At 34.4% G+C, this 14,037-nt stretch overlaps 1 protein-coding gene across 6 annotated transcripts in view; it reads right to left on the bottom strand.

The window, feature by feature from the left end:
* LOC105222347 (bcl-2-related ovarian killer protein) overlaps positions 1-14,037 on the bottom strand; it is a 45,660-nt gene that overhangs the window by 17,873 nt on the left and 13,750 nt on the right. The window contains exon 1 of one of the 6 annotated variants that reach the window (XM_029548699.2): positions 1,806-2,343. The exons of the other annotated variants lie outside the window; for them this stretch is intronic. The gene's annotated coding sequence lies outside the window, so the exon portion shown is untranslated. Of the gene's footprint in view, positions 1-1,805; positions 2,344-14,037 lie in introns of those variants that run through there. 6 annotated transcript variants of the gene reach the window in all.

The following is a 14,037-nucleotide window of genomic DNA, read 5'->3' as shown; positions in this document are numbered from 1 at the left end:
AAAAATTTAAAAATAATGGTTCCAACGAAAATAAACCAGTGGACGCCCAAAAAAACAATCTCGTAGAGACGTCAGCCTGATTCTCAACGAAGTTGACCAAAATCCAAAAGAAAATGCTCCAAATTTAGCCGAACGCATAGCAAGTACGTCACAAACGTGTATCCATCCATGAGCAATAAAAAAAACTCTAAACGATAACGGATTCCACAGTAGAACACCACGGAAGAAACCTTTTATTTCTGAAAAAACCGGAAACTTCGTTATAAAGTTCGCCAAAAAAAACAAAGAAAAGGAAATGGATTTTTGGAAAAAAGTTTTATTTACACATGAATCTAAATTCACCCTTTTTGGTAGTGATGAAAGGGCGTATCAATTGCGAAGCTCGGTGGCGGCAGCGTAATGGTTTGGGGAGCTGTTGCGGCCTCTGGAGTTAGAAAGTTGGACTTTATTGAAAGTGAAATGGACTGTTTTAAGTATAAGTCTCTATTGGAAAATAATTTGAAGCCTTTGGTGGATAATTTAGGGCTCGGTTCCGGTTGGATATTTCAACAAGATAACGATCCGATGAATACGGCGCAAATTGTTAAGGACTTGTTGCTTTATTATACTCCAAGGCATTTAAATACACCACCTCAAAGTCCAAATATGAATATTATTGAACATGTCTGGGAGATTTTGGAGCGTAGAATTAGAAAGCACCAAATTTCTAGCTCTGCTATACTCTAAGAGCGCATATTGGAATCTTGGAACAGCATTACATCTGCAGCGTTGACAAATTTAGCAAAATCAATGCCACGGCGACTTCAAGCAGTTATAGATACCAATGGGGACCCAACTAAATACTAAAACGTCTTAATAACTAGCATTTTGTAAAGTTTTCGCACTGAACTAAGATATTTTTGTACTGTATGTAGACTTTTGTCAACACAATATTTGAGTTTTTATTCCATAAATTTGTAGTTTTATATTAAATAATGGATTTTTTAAGTTGGTTGTTACTAGAAAGAAGATTAGAATAAAACTGCATCAACATATTTCTCTAAAAAGTTTTTGTACTCTCACATCAAAGAAAACAGGGGGTGTATGTAGACTTTTGTCCGCCACTGTATACTTAAAGTTCTGAAATTTCTACCTCCTCGGTGACATCGATTACCTCCCATTCGAGCAAACTTTTAGGCTGACTAGTGACAAAAAGAGGTCGCACGTGGCTAAGTTTGGTAGTTACAGTGAATGAGGCATCAATTTATAATCATAAGTATAAAGGAAAGGTGTCACGTACTGACCGATATTGTTGTTTCTAATTTTTTAAACCCACTGATTGTTTTCAAACCCGCTCGAAATGAAACTAGGAGCTGTTTCCACAGAAATTTTGTACTATACGATAGTAAATTTCTCTTGCAATAATGATGTCAACGTTTACTATACAGAACAACAATGTACCGCAATATACTCCAGTCGCGAAAATTCTGTCCAATAGCAAGGTTTAATATATTTACTTATATAAGTTAAGTTAGAATAGTATGGTAAGCTAATGACCCACGGTTTTAGTTCTTTGCAATAAAAGACTGAGTTCAGTTTCCTTGTCATGAAGAGTAGTCATCATTTAGGATGCCTGTATTTGAACCGAAACTCTGTGGCCTCACTATCAATACCTCTTCCAGTGTTTCATACCGTGGGGCTCCCAAATGTCTAAAGTGTAGCCTTACCACCGCGGGCGCGTACACCTGTCTTGGCAATCTCGTCCACTATCTTATTGCTATCGATGCGTTAGTGATCTAGCACCTAATAGAAGTGAAGTTACTTACCTTTGGCGACACTCTATTCTGCTACCCTGCTTTCCAAGACACTTCTGACCGATATGCGAAGCAAGGTTAAAGCCGTGATAGTTTTTTGGCTGTCCGCCAAGATGTCAACTCTGCAGTTGTTCGCTGATACAATAGAGGATAGCTTCGAGGGTTTTCCAATAGCAAAGACCTCTGCTGCCCAGCTCTGGGCAGTATATCCCCTCATCAACTACAACCTCCATTTTCGAACCATCCCATATGTTTTAATATGTTGTGCGCAGCTGATATGACTTAAGCAACGGGTCGTAATTGTCGCAATCTCATTTTCTATCATTCTTATATGAAGAATTAGTATAAATATATTAGCTCACATTTCTTAGCGAGCTGAATTCAAACAATATGAACCTTAATCCAAATTAGCCTACCCCTGCTTGTGATTTTCTTTTGACGTCTCTGTTCGTGGAAATGCACATACCAACGCATCAATCATTAGTGGCAGCCGGTTGAGAGCAAACGTGATAAAATGTGATTGACAGCAGTATTTGTGATATACATATACGATTTGCCTGCAACAACAACGCGATTATTTTCTACTTGTATGCCGAGAGCTACCAATGAGTAACGAATTGCTAGCAAACCATGTGGCTGAAAAATGCCACTTAACACTTTTACTTAACTATTTTTCAGCTTACTAGTGTTGCTTGCATTTTGTTTTTATGGTTTTTCGCGTTTGCACGATTGGTTGGAAATGGATATTTTGCAAATTCAATCTTAGCGGTTGATTTGTTCTGGTGTAGCGGTTACACTGAGAGCTCAGATAATTTTAAAAAATGTTTCCAACGCTTTGGCACACCTTTGTATGCAAAAAGGTGTGTACATTTGTGAATGTATTGTATAAAATTGTTTACTATTTACATTTTGTATTCTCGTTTTTTTCTTGCTCTGTGGCTGATCAGCTCATTTGTTTGCGGCATTTGATCGGATTGTGCGGCGCGTGGAGCTGTCAGTTGCAAATTATTGTGTGTTTTGCGGCTTAAAGATCATGTTTCGCTTAATTTATGTTACAATTTCCCACTTTTTATTCTAACAGCTCTAGCAATATGATTGTCAAATTACACAAAAATATAATTTTTCTAAGTGCTAAACTGTGTTAAATGACAATAAATTAGATTACGCTATGACAGTTATGTGCATGAATTTGGTTAGAGATTTGCCAATGAGCTTTTTTTGAGCTTAAGTAAAGTTAATTCGAAAGTCATTCGGTAGTAGCATGGAGTTTTGCTCTTGCGCAGTTTAATCTAAAATTTAACGATGGAAAACCTTCAGGTCACTAAATGTCAACCAACTTCAAAATTACTCGGTAAAAGCCATGTAAATAAATTTTCAAACACTTCAGTGTTGTAGAACACTCCATGTTTGGATTCGGTTTTGGTTTGTACTATTTATTCATGTATTAAAATACTTGTGATAGCAATCTTACTTAAATGTCAGCGTACATATGTAAGTATATTGTTACAAAAAAGTACCCAGAAATGGTAATTAAATTCTCCGGGTAAATGATATTTCAAAGAAAGTATTTTGCTAAGTTCATGGTTTTTTTAAAGCAGATGCTTAAGTTTGTACACCTCAGTAATGCATTGCGGTTTTTACAATGGATAAAAATATTGAACAAAGAATTTGTCTCAATTTTTTATTTCTAACCAAATTTCGTATGCGGAATCGTTGGGAATGTTGGATAAAGCTTACGGTGATTCAATTTTATCAAAAACACAAGCCTACGAGTGGTACAAAGCCTTCAAAGACGGTCGAGAGATCGTTGAAGACATGCCTTGTTCTGGATGACCTTCGACCTCTTCTACTCATGAAAAAAAGCTAAATTTTTTTCAAAAATTTTACCGTAAAGAGGTGTTTTTGGATATGGTTGATCGTGCCTATTTCGATTCCACATTCAGAGAGAGCAGTATAACTGCCGGTGAGCCATGGGTTTATGAGGTTTATCTTCGGAATGGAACCCGTTTTCAGTCTATCGAAGAGATAAAAAAAATCGCTGAAGGAGCTGAAGGCCTAGCCAAAAAGTGCTTATGCACTGAAAAAAAATCCCGCAGTTAAATCAAATACTTTCTGCAGTTAAAGTACAGTAAAACAAAAGTATTTGTTTCAACAGCAAAACTCTTGACGGAAATACTTTGCTTTTGATTCAAATACTTTTTTTAAATGCGGCACTTTTGAATCAAAAGCGGCTGTGCTTTTAAAAATCATCTTATTAAAATCTAATATAAAAATAGTTGTTTTAAAGGTTTCGTATTTAATTTTCTTTTGATTACAGTTTTTTAAATGTAAAAGTATTTGTCACAACCATTTCGCATTTAATTTTACTGTTTCTCCATACGATGACAGGGAAGTTGACGCTTACATTTTTCCATCGATCATTCTAACAGAAACACGTGTTGCGTGCGCAAATACTTTAATTTGGGTTTTATAGGTAAATATATGTGCTGAAAGTATTAATTTAAGTGAAAGTGATTACTTCAAGACATTTCGCGTTTAGTGAAGCTGCGCAAAAGGAGCTTACATAGTTTGCATTTGCATTAGTGTGCCTGCCGCATCGCCCGCTGCTTACGGAGGCTGTTTAAAAGGGACTTCCCCAGTGATTTTTTTATCTTTATCTTTTTGTCTTCTATTGTGTGATTTTTGTTATTAATTTCAGGTTTTTTATTTAGATTACAGGCATTATTATCTTACTACATGCAGTAATAACACTGAGGAGTAAAAATAAAAACATAAAGCCCTCCATTACAGATGCACAAATGGATATGATGGTGCATCTTATAAATATTAATAACTTCCAGCAAAAACTTGACGAGCTAAATGAAAGCGCTCACAACGAGGGATTAACACTGCAACCTAGAGTTTTTGTTGTTAGTGAGAGTCCTCAAAACTTGAAGGAATTCTATGTCTGTGTTGACAACATTAAATATAAAGTTGGTAGCTTAATTAGGGCTATAGATTTAGTTGTAAAAATGTCTTTTGTATTCAACATTGAATATTCCGTAAAGAGCAAATATGTGTGGGTTTTCCTTCAACGATATATTTATGATATTTCCTCTAAGGAAAAGTTTCCCAAAATTGAAAATATTTTAAACAAGCTAAATAATGTTCAATAAAAATGCACTTGAAGAAAGACCCACACATACTTGCTCTATATGCGGAAATGAATTTATATTATTTGAAAATCTTTTTAACCATCTTAAGTATGTATGTGTGTACATGCATAGTAGTTGTCACTTTTGTAAACTTTACTCGGTACATTCTCAAATAAAATATATTTTTTATGAAAAAAGTAAATAGATATTGAAATTTTGACTTTACATAGGGAAGTGGGCGGAGAGGGATGGGGGGGACACAACAATAAAACAAATACGATTACATTTGAATCAAGAGCAATTACTGTTAATCTCAAATACTTCTACTGTTAACATAAATGAATAAGTATTTGCTACAACAGTGCCCCGTATTTCGATCAAAAGCGTAAACTTGACGCATTTACTTCAACAGTGCTCGCACTTTTAAAACAAATGCTCAAAGTATTTGGGCACGTTTCTAATGCAAAAAGTATTTGTGGCAAATGCAGAATACTGTGGTGTTACTAGTTTTTTTTTTCAGAGTGAGAAGTGTTTCGAGGATTGAAAAAATGATTGGCATAGGTATATTACACCAGACTACTTTGAAGGCGACGAAATAAAAATTGATGAATAATTAAATATTTTGTGTTTTACTTAGAATTTCTGGGGGCTTTTTTGTCACAATGTATTTCGAAACCCCGCATATTTTTGTCTGGTTCCATACCCATTAACTTGAATTTTTGAATTGACTTAGTAATTTGGGAAAGTGAACTGTGAAATATTCTTAATGAAATCGTGTCACAGCTCAGCGCAGTAATAAATATTTCTCATTCGAATACAATATCGTCATTAGTATTGGGGAATGGTAGAGAAACATATTTGGTTTTAGAGTACCAACAATGCAAGACACAGACAACGGATTTTACTGTGTGGAAAAATCTTAATTCAATTTAATCTAGCGAGTTTCCGAATATTGTTTAATTGTAACTGACATCGAAGCTTACGCTTAGGATTTCTTTTGTCTTTCCCTTTCAACTATTTAACCATCCAATCATTAGAAAAAATACCAAAATCTCTCGAAATGTACAGTCTGAGGAAGCCTACTTGAGTCATTTAAGGTCATCCAGAAGGTAAGTAAGAACAATTTCGGATGAAAGATGAAGATGGAAGTGCCTGGAAAATCTAACTGATTGTTGGTAAATTTTTTTATTTAAAAGCAACCTATTTTGAAGACCTTAAATAAATAGTAATATGATAAATAATTAAAGAAAAAAAATCCCAATCCAATTTTTTTCATTGAAAATTACTTTGATTGTAAATGGATGATTTTGACTCAGTAAATTATGAACATCAAGGGAATTTCAAGCAATATATACAAACGAAATTATATATGTGCATAAACATATTCACAAATGTTCTGGAGTTAATTGTACAATGACATTAACACATGACCCCCATTTTTTGCTGCGTTAGACTTTGGCCAAAGCAATACAAAATAATATAGCGACTATCTCGTGAAATAAAAATATAATGGCAAATACCTAAATTAAAATATATAACAACTTAATTAATGTTTCTTGCTAAGAAAATAAAAATTACTGACAAGCAAATGTATATGCCATACAAGTATAAAAATATCGATAACAATAATAATATTGCTAAGCTTTGATTTATGCACAATTTAAGCAACTCAAATTTCAGTCGCTTTTTCTGGCTTTTTACCACGGGTATTAAAACGGCGTGTATTGAGCGCGGTTTAAAATGTAAAAAAATAAACAAGCGTAAAGAAATTACAGAAAAATGACTGACTTATCGGTGATCGAACGGTTTCGTACGCTTGCGCGTAACCTAAATTTCATATCTATATACATATGTAATTGTATATATGTATGCACCTTGACACTGTCGACAGCAAATGCTATAACTTATCGAATTGTTTACTTTTTTCATCGGTATTTTTGCACAGGCAAAGTTTTCATACAAGTATAATTGCCGTTGCTCTTTATTGTTCGCGGTGCACAGGTGAAAAATGAAATAAAGTTAATGAAACAGTAGCTTCGCCCATATAATTACGCAAACCGCATATCAGTAGCAGTCACAGTTGTAGTTGCCACTATACTCGCTTATATGTATGTATGTTCCCTTGTACACATAAATACAATATAGTACATATTAACAATATCATCAGCACTTCATTTAGCGCTGTAATATGTCGGAGGGAAAAAGTAAAAATATTGAAGTGAAGAAAACAACAACAATATACGTAACACTAATAATACACCTTTGTGCTAACATGCACACATCATTGGTGTGGATGTGCATACAGTGGTTAAAAAAAATAAATCGATATACCTGTATTATTTGCAAAATAATTTTAACAAGAGAAAACGTTAATTATGGTTACAGAGTAGCTATAACACTCTTTACAAATATAAAAGATTCCTTACAAAAATTTGTATCTTTAGTTTGTATGGCAGCAATATGCCATAGTGGTCCGATATCAGCCATCCAGCTTTTTGGGGAGAAAAGGAGGGATTCAAAATTTCAGATCGATATCTCAAACACCGAGAGATTAGTTCGTATATAAACAGACGGAAAAATACTCTAAACATTTATTCACTATCAATTTAAAAATTTCATTGTCTTTATGCCAGAATACATAGATTTTGCGATTTTCTATATACAGTTCTTTGAGAAGTGTGATAATCTCGACAAAGTGCCTGAAATATATTACAAGTTTATTTAAATATTTATTAATATTTCCGATATTTCACCTGAAGGTTGGAAGATTCTACGTCATGTCTTTTCAACTCCTGCAGCTAGCATTCGGTAAAATGTTTAAGCTTACCGCATAAGTCCTAAGCTTCGGAATACTAACAATGCATGCAATTGATTATAAAATGGTGACTCAAAACTATGTATTGTTCTAAAGAAGTCGATTACATCGTCACAAAGTTTTTTCCAACAAATAGTAATGAGAGCAGTACAGCGATTATTGTAATCTTTCAACTTTTTGAGACCATTTTTGTAATACGAGGTCTGAGTTACTTAATTATAGCTAAGATTTGAGAGCAGCGAAAAGTCGCTGGAGTAACTTTTTGGTATCAGCCATTTTTTTATCAAAAAATAGTGTTGCCTTACCTCATGATATTCTTTTATGAGTTTTATTAAATGCATATAGTGTGTATTAAAAATAGATAATTAACAGATAAAGTCGATTTTCATAAGCTTTTCTTTAGGAGATTTTTTTACAAGCATAATCATTCGCCATAGACAGATAAAAGTAGGGATGCATCAGAACCTACCAATCCCTCTTACAAGGGCTGCTATATATATTTCTGGCCTAGGCAACACTAAGTGTTGCCAGGTGCAATCTGACATTTCCATTGGAAAGTTTGACATTTTTTAGCATAACATCAGTCAAAACGTTTTGTTATTCAATAGTGAATTGTTTTATTTACAGGGAATTAAAAAATTCATCTCGGCCAAAAAATGGAATTAACTCGTGAACATTTTCGTGCGATCATTTTTCACAACTTTCGACGTGGATTATCACGGGAAGAATGCATCGATGAACTAAAATCTTTATATGGCTATGAAGCACCATCCTATAGCACTGTGTAAAACTGTTACAACGAATTCAACGTGGCCGACGCTCGCTCAAAGACGAATTCCGTGAAGGTCGTCCAAAAACAGCTGTTGTGCCAGAAAACATCGATGCCGTATGTGAACTGATAATGCAAGACCGTCATGTAACATACCTTCAGATAGAGGCATGCCTATGCATTTCTCCCACCACCATACATTCGATATTGCATGAACACCTGGCCGTAAAAAAGGTTTGTTCTCGTTGGATCCCGCACAATTTGACAATCGCTCAAAAAAAGGCTTGTGTGGATTGGTGTAAAGAAATGCTGAAAATATACGATCGCGCGCGGAGCAATCGACCGTGTGGGTCTTCCAAGACGAGCCAAATCCAACGAAAGTTGTTCGTGGAAGAAGCACTTCGAAGCAAATGGTCACCTGTTCCTTCGGCAAAACTGGTCATGTGGCGACTGTTCTGCTTGAGCAACGTACTACGGTCAATTTTGAGTGGTACACCGCCATTTGTTTGCCTGAAGTCTTTGGAGAAATTAGAAAAACGAACAAGAGAAGACGAATCATTGTGCACCATGACAATGCGAGCTCTCACACATCGGCTCAAACCAGCGCCTTTTTGACCGGCCAAAACTTCGAATTGATGGGTCATCCGCCGTACAGCCCTGACTTGGCACCCAATGACTTCTTTTTATTGCCACTCATCAAGAAAATAATGCGTGGTCAACGATTTTCGCCGCCAGAAGATGCTGTTGAAGCCATGTTTTGGAGGTGTCTCAATCGGAGTGGAAAAAGTGCTTCGAAAATTGGTTTGAGCGCATGCAGAAGTGTATAAATCTTGACGGAGAATATTTTTAAAAACAATAAAATCATTTTCGTCGATAAATATTCCTATTTTCATTATTAGGCCAGAAATATATATAGCAGCCCTCTAATACTTTATGGCTCGTCATTGTAAATGTGTTTGACTATGGAACTAATTATTTTATTGACCAAACTGGCCCCTTCTGGACTAATACTCCCTTCAGACGTCTAAATTCTTGACAGCACTACAAAAGCTATTTGTATGCAGCCTTATTTAAATGGTTCCAGGCGGAAAGAGAATTCATGCTTTGATTTTATCCTTCAATGCGATTTATTTCGACAAATACCTTAATATCAGAATAACCACTATTTTTAGAAGTTTAGAAGCAGTTTTAATTTTGCAGAAACTTTTATTTAAAAGGTAAGAAGATCATATTTTTCGTTTAAACTGATCGCTTTGGTCTTAGAACAGATTTATGGTACTGTTATGATACGATTTAAAACAACGGAATGGCATTGTTGTAAGAAATTGTGTAAACATCCTTCAGTTTATAGTTAAACTCAGGAAAATTTCTATTCTGTTCCAAATACAATATTTCTTTAGACTGATCTGATATCAAACTGCGTATCAAAGGTCTCCCAAGTTTAGTGAATTTAAGAGTTTCTACTGGTCTTATTTCTGAATAATATCGATAGGAAAGATATTTATGCAAGATTAATCGGAATTTTTAAGTGAACCACTGTAAGTGACGAGTAGTAACAACGCCAAAAAGCATCAGTTCGCAGTCAATTAAAAAGTCCCATAAAACCAGCCTTTTATGAGGGCAACAATTGTGTGCAATCTACTGCCGATACAAAATGCTGCTCTAAACATGCAACGGAATATATGGAAATTCATACATACAAAAAAAATTGTAAACACTTTCAGGCTATTAAAATACTAAAACTTTGTATTTATATATATGTACATACAAATATTGGCTTGTTCCTAGCTGCTGCACGTTTAGTTCAGCAAGCATTTGCATAAGTAAATACACTTAATTATGTTAAAACTGTCCAAGTATTTATGTACATATTTACCCAACCCAGTTTAAGTTAATGATACGAAAAGCATAAGGTCCAAATTAACAATTAAAAACAACATGACAGTTTTTACGTTAATTGTTGTTTTAAGATTGACCTGACAATCAAACGAACGGCATATATGAAAGTGATAATATTTCTATAACAGATTTTGTAAGGATTCTCAACAAATTCTGAAGAATATGTCATAAATAATATTTTTATACTCTTGCAACCAGTTTCTACAGAGTATTTCTTATCGAGATAGATATAGGTTTATATATGTATATACATATGTATATAAATTAACGTCCGTCCGGGCAATGTAACTTAAGTAAAAATTTAAATTTCTCATTGAAACTTGGTATGTGGGCTACTTAGTACAAAAAACCACTGTCCTCCCCAAAAATCGGCATTAACATACAAAGTACTATAACTAAGCATTTAATTAAGATATAAAACTCTAATTTGGTACAGAGGATCGCCACTTGTGAGAGCGCTTTATAGGAGCCGGTGTGAAAACTGGACGAGGGGCGTGGCACCGTCCACTTTTTGGTGAAATCTCATATCTCGGGACCTAAAAAGGTCCTTTCGGCAACGCAGAAATTAATTTTTCTCCGAATAAGTACACAAAGTTTTTGGAAACAAATTTTACAATCGAGGAATTCGAAGCATGTTTAGGGAACTCCAGGGGCACAACTCCAGGCCACGATAAAATAACCTACAAAATGATTGCCAACTCCCCTATAGACATTAAAAATCGAATACTTACACTATACAATCGGTCATACGAAAATAATATTATCCCACAGAATTTTAAAACAGCCACAGTCATACCCATACTTAAACCAAACAAAAATGAGATTTCCATTCAAAATTATAGACCTATATCCCTATTACCATGCTTAGGAAAATTACAAGAAAAAATGATAGCAAATAGACTAATGTGGTACCTTAATTCCTCTAAATTAATTTCCCAACAACAAGTTGGCTTTAAAAAAGGATCCAGCACAATAGATGCTCTGCTATATATTGACCACCTAATAAGCAAAAATCTATCAGTAAGAAACCATGTGTCAATATTAGCAATAGATTTCCAAAGCGCGTTCGATAATATAGGAGTTCACGTTATACTAAAAAAACTAGTGGAATGGAAAACAGGGGAAAAAATGTACAACTATATAAAAAACTTTTTAACAAACAGGAAACTTCGTGTAAGGGTTAACAATGTCTTTTCTCCATTATTCCCTCTGTCAAATGGAATCCCTCAAGGCTCCCCATTGTCAGTAGTCCTCTTTTTGATTGCTTTTGAAGATATCGTCACTATCCTAAAAGAACAAAAAAACATAGATTTCTGTCTGTACGCGGATGACCTTTACATTATGTGCAACAAAAAAGATCCAAATGATATCCAATCCATCTTCCAACATACATTAAATAGCATCCACATATGGTCAAAAAGATCTGGCGCTAAACTCTCTTTACAAAAATGTAAGCATTTTCATTCCTGCAGAAAACATAATTGCAGGAGAATAATTATTGATTTCAATAATATCACAATAGAAAATACCGATAATATTAAGATTTTAGGGTTGTATTTTGATAAAAGAAACACATTTAACAAACATTGTACATACATTAAGCAAGATCTCGCCTCCAGACTCAATATAATAAAATACCTTTCCTCAAACAAAAGCCATATCCATACTAACACACTCATAAATTTTACAAAACTTACCATCCTCGCAAAAATTGACTATGGATTGCAAATTTATGGCAAGACCTCGAAATCATCTCTTACGAAAATAATGGGCGCATATCACGCTGCTGCCCGATTTAGCCTCAGGGCCTTTCGGACAACTCCTGTCAAATATCTGCTAGCCGAAGGTGGTTTTCTCTCATTAGTAGATCGTGTCGCTTATATTAGAGCACGTTCTGTTAACATCATATGTTCTAACAATAACTCAATTTTGGATAAGGAAATAAAACTACTTAAAACCCGAAAAAATACCATATCTATAAAATCAGGTCTTGTGGAGATGTTCTATATGATAAAGCGAACACAGAAATGGGTATTCAAAAACTCAGGGAAACATATCACTCCCCCTTGGTTGCTATGTTCCGAATCACTTATCAATACGCTTTCTGTATACCCAAAAGACTCAACTAGCCCTCTTATCTACCAACAAGCATTTCTAGAGACAGCCGCTCCATTAAAAAACAACCACTGGAAATTTCTATTTACGGATGGGTCAAAAAACAATAATGGAACATCTTTTGCAGTAGTCCATGAAAATGGTGATCTCATAGCAAACGGAGTTTTACAATATCAAACGTCATCCTACGAGGCTGAAATACAAGCTGTCCTAAGCGCGTTGCAATTCGCCACCAATAAAAGGAATAAGTATGTTATCTGCACAGACAGCAAAGCAATACTGCATGGAGTTCATAACCTCAACAATCACTCAGAAGAAATATCTACTATTAGGACTTCCTTAATAAACTTAAAAAAAAGAATCAAGCTCATGTGGATCCCAGGTCATGTCGATATAACGGGAAATGAGTTAGCAGATAAAGCAGCCAAAGCGGCATCAACATCTCCCCTTCAGCTATTTATACCATTTCCGAAAAAACGAATCAAATGTGAGATATTACAAGACCTTCACCAAAAATTTCAATTCGAATGGAGCAAAGAAATTGGTCATAACAAAAACTTAAATCCAGACAAACACGCAATAAGACTTTCAACCAATACCACAGCTGTAATGAACAAATGTTTTATAAGACTAGGCCTTGGGCACACCCGTCTTACACATCTTCACTTGATGAAGAAGGGGTCACAACCAACGTGCCATTTCTGCAACTCATCTCCTTTAACCACCACCCATATCCTTAAGGAATGCCAATCCTTAAACCTCCACCGATCCACCGTAACTCATCAAGATCCCATATCCATACTAAACATCCCAAACGAAGACAATGTCAAAAAAATTTTCAACTATTTAAAACTTTTAAATATTTATAAATTAATATAAGTTATAAATTATTTAACCAAAAGTAACAGATAGCCCTAGTTGCTAGTGTTTTTTCACATTTATTGTAATTTCAATTATAATAAATAATAAATAAATAAATAAATAAATATGATTGGTTTTTAGTATTCAGAGTAACTTGATCATTACTGTCTCACTTAGAAAAATCATTTCAAAACTGGAAAGTTGTTTGCAGAATCTAAATTCAATAAATCTTATAACCACATGTATTTTTAGCTGCACGATTAAATAGATTTAAATAAATTCTTGCTCTGCAAACAAAAATTCAAAGAAAGTAGTAGATGTAAATGTAGAGAAAGTAAATCGATTAAGTATATTTCGGAAAACTATAGCAAATTTAAAAAAAAATTGTAGAAAAACGCGTCGAGAAATAAAGAAAAAATGAATTTTTTATTATTTTTACTTTTTCAATGCATAACTATCCAAGAGTATTTTTCAAAATACAAATTATTTTCCGAGATATTGGTATTTAATTAAGTCAAGCCGGTTCGACTAGTTCGTGAAACTTTAACAATACACGATTCCTCAAGTTCTACTGCACCGATTTATCTGAAATCTATCTTATCTTCACCTATGTTCTAATTTATACTCCCAGATGTTAAATTTTACTATTTT

Source organism: Bactrocera dorsalis, chromosome 3 (assembly GCF_023373825.1).
Source record: "Bactrocera dorsalis isolate Fly_Bdor chromosome 3, ASM2337382v1, whole genome shotgun sequence".
Lineage (NCBI taxonomy): Eukaryota > Metazoa > Arthropoda > Insecta > Diptera > Tephritidae > Bactrocera > Bactrocera dorsalis.
The sequence above is the reverse complement of the archived record's forward strand: the minus strand, read 5'-3'. Positions and strand labels throughout refer to the sequence as shown.